This window comes from Gopherus evgoodei, chromosome 8, assembly GCF_007399415.2.
Source record: "Gopherus evgoodei ecotype Sinaloan lineage chromosome 8, rGopEvg1_v1.p, whole genome shotgun sequence".
NCBI lineage: Eukaryota > Metazoa > Chordata > Testudines > Testudinidae > Gopherus > Gopherus evgoodei.
The window spans coordinates 82614512-82620525 of NC_044329.1; the positions used below are offsets into that span (position 1 = coordinate 82614512).

The 6014-nt window shown below is 40.6% G+C and overlaps 1 pseudogene; it reads right to left on the bottom strand.

The window, feature by feature from the left end:
- Positions 1-4522, bottom strand: part of LOC115656205 — a 29397-nt pseudogene extending 24875 nt beyond the window's left edge.
- Positions 4523-6014: the final 1492 nt, after the last annotated feature.

A 6014-nucleotide genomic window follows, 5' to 3' on the forward strand; every position in this document is an offset into this window, starting at 1 on the left:
GTGACTGGCAGATGGTAACGAGTTTTAGGCAAGACCAAACTGCTTCCAATTCAGACCAGTGCCTGAGGAGCGAAAAGTTCTCTCTCTCCTATCCAACCCTCTGAGATATCCAGTCTCACTCTGTTTTTTGTTTCTCATTGACAGAGTTGTACACTTAAATCCCACCCCCCATTAGATATGCAGACTCTAGAGAATATATCATAAGATAGTCTGCTTTAAAGCAGGTCAATAATGGGGAGTGTACCTTGACTATGTCTCTTTTTAATATTTAAAAAATCTAAACATGAACTAGTAGGAATGGTTTGGAACTTCCCAGAGGATCACTCCCCAGAGGAACTTAAGAAAACATTCTTATTTACTACATGCTAACTGCTATTTCATAAAGGCACGATAAATCAAAATGTAGAGAATGGTAACTCAAATCTGCAATTGCACCTAAATTAAAAGCTCATTTAGTATTAAAAATGTGATGGATTATAAAATAATAGTGACTGCAATTCAATTAGACTGATCTCTGGGCAGCAATATCATTAGTTAAATATTATCCTATAGCTTCTTTTTTAATCCTATGAACAACAACTTGCCAAGACTCTTCGCTCAGAGTACAGACTGAACACAGACAAGTATGTACCAAATGTCACTGAACTATTTAAAATGACATGAGCTGAAGACAAAATATAAAAACACCGATACCTTGTTGCTTCAACACTTGCATTTCCAGAATTTATAGACACATAGAAAGGTGCATTATTATTGTATTCATCAAATACCCCCCAACGAAGATGGGCCCATTCATGGACAAAAACTTTGGCTGCGGAAGAGAAGGAGCATGTGTGAATTCTAAATACAACACTTTAAAGTTTACTTTAAATTCCTGTAGGTCATTTAAACAAATTTAGGGCACAATCTGCAATGAGCTCTGCTTGGGTGGACCCCTGCACCCACACAGCACTCACTGCGGGATCCAGGCCTTAAACCCAAACAGATCACTGTGTTCAGATTAACCCTTCCAGAGTATTAACAGAACTAGATAAAGATCTGGCACCTCTGTTTGCAGACAGTAGCTTCTGTCTATTCCTGGTATAAGCAAGGTGTCTAATGTACCCACGTCTATTAAAATAATAATTCTTGACTCATATAACACAAGGGAAAAGGTGTACTGTATATTAGAAAACCTAGAGAAGTTAGTTTAACTTCAGATCAAGGTAAAACAAAGGATTACTTAGATAGCTGAAGGCAGATAAAAGTGTGAAAGTTTAGACAACCAGAATACTTTTCCAGAAACCATAATATCGCATGAAGACAATCTAACCCCTTTCTTGGTAAAGCCATTGACATGAAGAATGTACATAATGTTGTCTAACTAAAACTTTCAACTAAAGATGGGCCAAGGAAGCAGCGCTCAAATCAGATTAAGTTTAAGCCAGAATTCAAGGTTTGAGTTCAATGCTTCACCAGGCTAGAATTTGGGTTTGTATTTGACTTTACTGGATTCCAATGAATTGTTTTAAGGAGATTTTTGTCCCAAAATGCCAGAAGTCTGATGAGAAAGACTGTTCTTGCGAGACCACAAACCTATAAATTTTGATCTAATCTAATGCAGGTTTACCTTGGATTTGAAACCAAATAATCTTGCATCTTTACCAGGATTCAGATTTGAGGGACTGGTTTTGACCTAGCTCTATTTTAAAAGAAACACGTAAATGATTGATTCTAACTTGTGTATGGAACAGAGATAAATAAATTGGACAGTATATTGGTTAAATGGGCATAGGAGAAAGTCATTGTTATGACAGCAAGTTACACTGCACAAAACTGAGGAGTTTCTATTGGAGCTTTTTTATTTGCTTGTTAATGGCCTCACATGGGCAATGTGAAATCAAAATGGGAATACTGTTAATTCTCTGTGAATGTACACTTACAAAAAGGGTAGTTGGGCAAATATGACTTTCAGAAGCTCCAATAAAAACCTTCAAGTCCTCAGAGTAGGATCCGCTCATAAGAGTTTAGTCTATTCTAGAATCCTCTGGGACTGGTTTTACCTTCATGTTCCCCAGGTTACACCCACTGCAACTCTCAGATTAGCTAACTGGACTGTAGTGTTAGGACATATGGTATTTCCAAGTCAAGGCAATAATTTAAGAGGAAAAACAACCCTCATTTACTGTAAAAATATGAGCCAAAATTTTCAAAAGAGACTGGTCATTTTAGGTGCCCCCATTTCTGAGTGTCCAACTTAAGACTCCTTAAGGAAGCCTGATGTTCAACACTGTGTGAAAAACCAGGTCCTTTTAAAGCATCGCAACCAAAAACTGAGACATCCCAAATTACTAGTCACTTTGGAACATCTTGCCCATTGCATTTTTATAACAAAAGCAGAAAATTAAGATCCAGTAGATGGTGCTACCTCGTGATCCATAGATGTTATACAAATTGTCATTTAGCAGGAAGTTGGGAGTGAAATGAATGTATCGTCCCTTTTCCCCACATCCTCCATATTGCAGCGTGTAGGGATCATCTCCGTACTTCAAGAAAGGATTAGCCACGATAACATCTGCCTAAAAATAAAATTGTCCTTGTTTAAAGAGCAGCAGGAAATGGAGGGTGGCAGATGATTTTGTTGAATGGGCTCATCCTGCAGCTTTTACTCACAGAACACTCCCATTGATTGTTTCCCTGGGTAAGGATTGCAGGACTGGGCACTAGGGGGCAATACAAATTCTAAAGAGAGCAATTTATATTCCCTCGTTATTGGAAAAACTTAGGGATTGTCTACGCGGTACAGGGAGGTGATTTCTGAAGTGCAACACTACATTAAAGTGCACCAGGGAATATTTAGCGCACACCAGCAGGGTCTACAAGGATCAATTACTGAGCAGCACATTAGAGTGATTTAGAAATCATACCTCCATAGTGTGCATTAACCAACCCTGTAGACAAGACGCTATGTCTTTAGCGTATGAACACAACAAATACTTTTGATTTGTAATGAGTGCTCTAAGTCTTACCTTATCATATGACTCTGTTTTTACACTTAAATACTCATCTTTTGGCAGCCAATGAAGAGGAATTATAATTTTTACAGACTTGAAAAAAAATCTCTGTTTTGTAGCATTGAACAAGTAAGTAGAAGCCTCTTTGACCATGTCCTGGTAGGGAAAGAAAAGAAAAGATTTATGAATTACAAATTGAACAGTAGAGGCAATGAGTAGTTTAGCCTTGCCAGGAAACAAGAGTACATAAAGTAACACTCAGTATGTGAAGACATAGAAAGAAACCAACCCTGACCAAGGGAAGGGCTGGGACAGATTATTTCCCTCATGGAGCAAGGAGAGACCAAATTGTAACTCTGAAAGATTCTGGAGTGCTCCTAGGACAGTGCAAGTATACACCATCCCTTGCTCAGGGTTTATGATAAAAACCGCAATCTATCCCTGAAAATAAAACCTCCATCCAAATATGAAATTTCCTCAAAAAAGTTACACAGGCTTGAGATGCAGCATGGCTCAATCCTGGACCAGTCCTTTTCATTAATCTGTAAAGTGTACTGTGGTGCTTGATGAATCAAATGCAATAATAAGTAATAACCTGTGATTTCCTTTTTCTTCTTCCTGGGAGTCCTCATTTTTCTGCTCCACTTTAATTAGGTTCTACTTTCTTCCTGCCTCTACAGTGGGCACTACTTTGTCGCTATTTTCCTGTTCCCCTCCTCCTTGCTCCTTCCCCACCGCTCCTGAGTAGTTTGGGGGTTCCTAGTTAATGACTATGCCCACCTCAGTTTATTCTTCCCTTTACAGCAAGTCAATGCTCAATGGCCAAATCATGTGATCAAGGAGCAAAGATCTACACTGAGAACTTAAAGAATAACTAAAAACAGAAATATATATATATACACACACACCCATACATATACACACACCAAGGGTTTTTAAGAACACAGTGAATGCCTACAAGGACGGGGGAAAGGAGGGATAAAAGCAAATGGAAAAACATTATATGGAGGTTCAGTAATTGGCAATTAAATATCCATGTTCTGGAGATTCTCTAGTCTAAGGTACACACTGTTTGGAAAGAAGTAATTAAGAAGAAGGTGATACATAGAATCAGCCTGACCCTGAGCCATAATATTCCTGTTAAACTTCAAGGGATGAGTACACTCATTTCACTAACAGCAGCACTTGAATAAAAATTTAAGTTAAGATCAAATTTAGTAACCACAGAATTGATCTAGCTCCCATGAAAATCAAAAGAGAAAACCTCACATTGTCATTAATGAGAGCTGGAACTGGTCTTTTAAGATTATGGCTAATCTAGAGGTAGATCTAACCCACAGAATATCACAGAAGGACATTACGTATACCAAAGTTCTTACCATTATGTTTCTAATGATATTGCCATCTTCCGGTAACCCAGGGTTAATTGCAATAATAATATCCTCATAACCACCATTTTTCAGCTGTACCATAGAACCTCTCACTACAGGTAGCAGAAATAAAAGAACCAAGCTCTTGAAGACTCTCATTGTCCCTTTCCCCACAATTTTTGTTACAAAAATGGTGGCACAGCAGTGCTATTTATACAGTTGTTTATGGGCATTTTTATTTGTACATTTTGTACATTTTATGGCACGTATATATGGATCTGCTGTGTAAATTAAGTTTGCATAACTGTGTTCCATGTGATGGTGTCAAGTTATATATTAATACACTGGGGAAATTCCTAAAGACTGTAATAAGCTAAATCTTTATTTCCTTATCCATGTACAGATGTGGTGCAAAATACAGTGAGCAGTTATCACATGAGGCAGATATTGCTCAGCAGTCTCAAACTTTATCATTGAGCCATCTCCATCTCCCTTTCAGCCTTCACATACATACCCCACTGGTTCTGTGACTGCTCAGGGTACAGGTAACCAGCTCCTTTCTCCCATCTGAGTGTCCAGTAAAAGGCTTCAAATGCCAGGGAAGCTGGGTCTTCCAGAATGACAGGGGGAATCAGAACACCATTGATATCAACAGTGGCAGGGCCGGCTATTAAGTTTCCTGCTGCCCCAAGTGAAAAAAAATTTGGTTGTCCCCACCCCAGCACTGGGCTCCCCCCACCACACCTGTCGCCCCAGCCCTGGGCTCCCTCCCTGTAGGGACCCGCGGAAGATTGTGTAACGGCCTAGCTAGGGTACTTTCCACTTTCTCGGTGGCCTGTGGAAAACCCCTGCTTGCTAAGCAGCCGGTCATTGCAGGACACGGTAAGCTAGATAGAACTGCTTGTAACCAGTTAGGACCAGTTTGTATGGTCTTTGGTGGAAAGTCCATGGTCTCTAGCTAGGGGGCGGACGGAGCCGTGGAAAGCCCCTTTTTTGCATATATATGAGCTGCCTTTGTGCTTGGTATATATAGATGTATGCCTTTGTCCCGCCTTTGGACTCCGTCCCAGGCTGAGCTTCGGTGCGCTGGGTTCCCCGCCTCCGTGACAGCAACGCCAGGAGTCTCCATTGCGGGTGTGTCACATTACCTTCATTAAAGCCAATAACTCACAGTGTGAGTGGGCCTCGTTCTTGCAGAGCACCTTGTGTAGGCCCGAAGTCTCCCCAAGAACCTTACACTCCCCAACCCGCACCCCCTGCCACCCCAGCCCTTGGCTCTCCCTCCCCCCACACCCCATACTGCCCCAGCTCTGGGCTCTGCCCCCCAACTGCATCCTCCTTCCGCCCCAGCCCTGGATAACTGGTAACTTGCTCCCAGGGTGGGTCATTCAGCAGGAATTTTGGATGTGCACAGATCACAGACAGGATTGGTTCCCATATGGTTACAGAACTGCAGTAAAATGGAACGATTTTCGGCTTGTGTGATTGGAGGATATCTGGGTGCATATTATAAGACTGTCCCACATAAATGAGGAAAAGTTGAGATGCCTTTATTATTCTTTTGTTCCTCTCTTTGTTTCTATGGGGAATTTGCCAATGCAATATCACTGTCTTCCTTTTAAACAAATAAAACTTAAAAAAAGAGGCAATG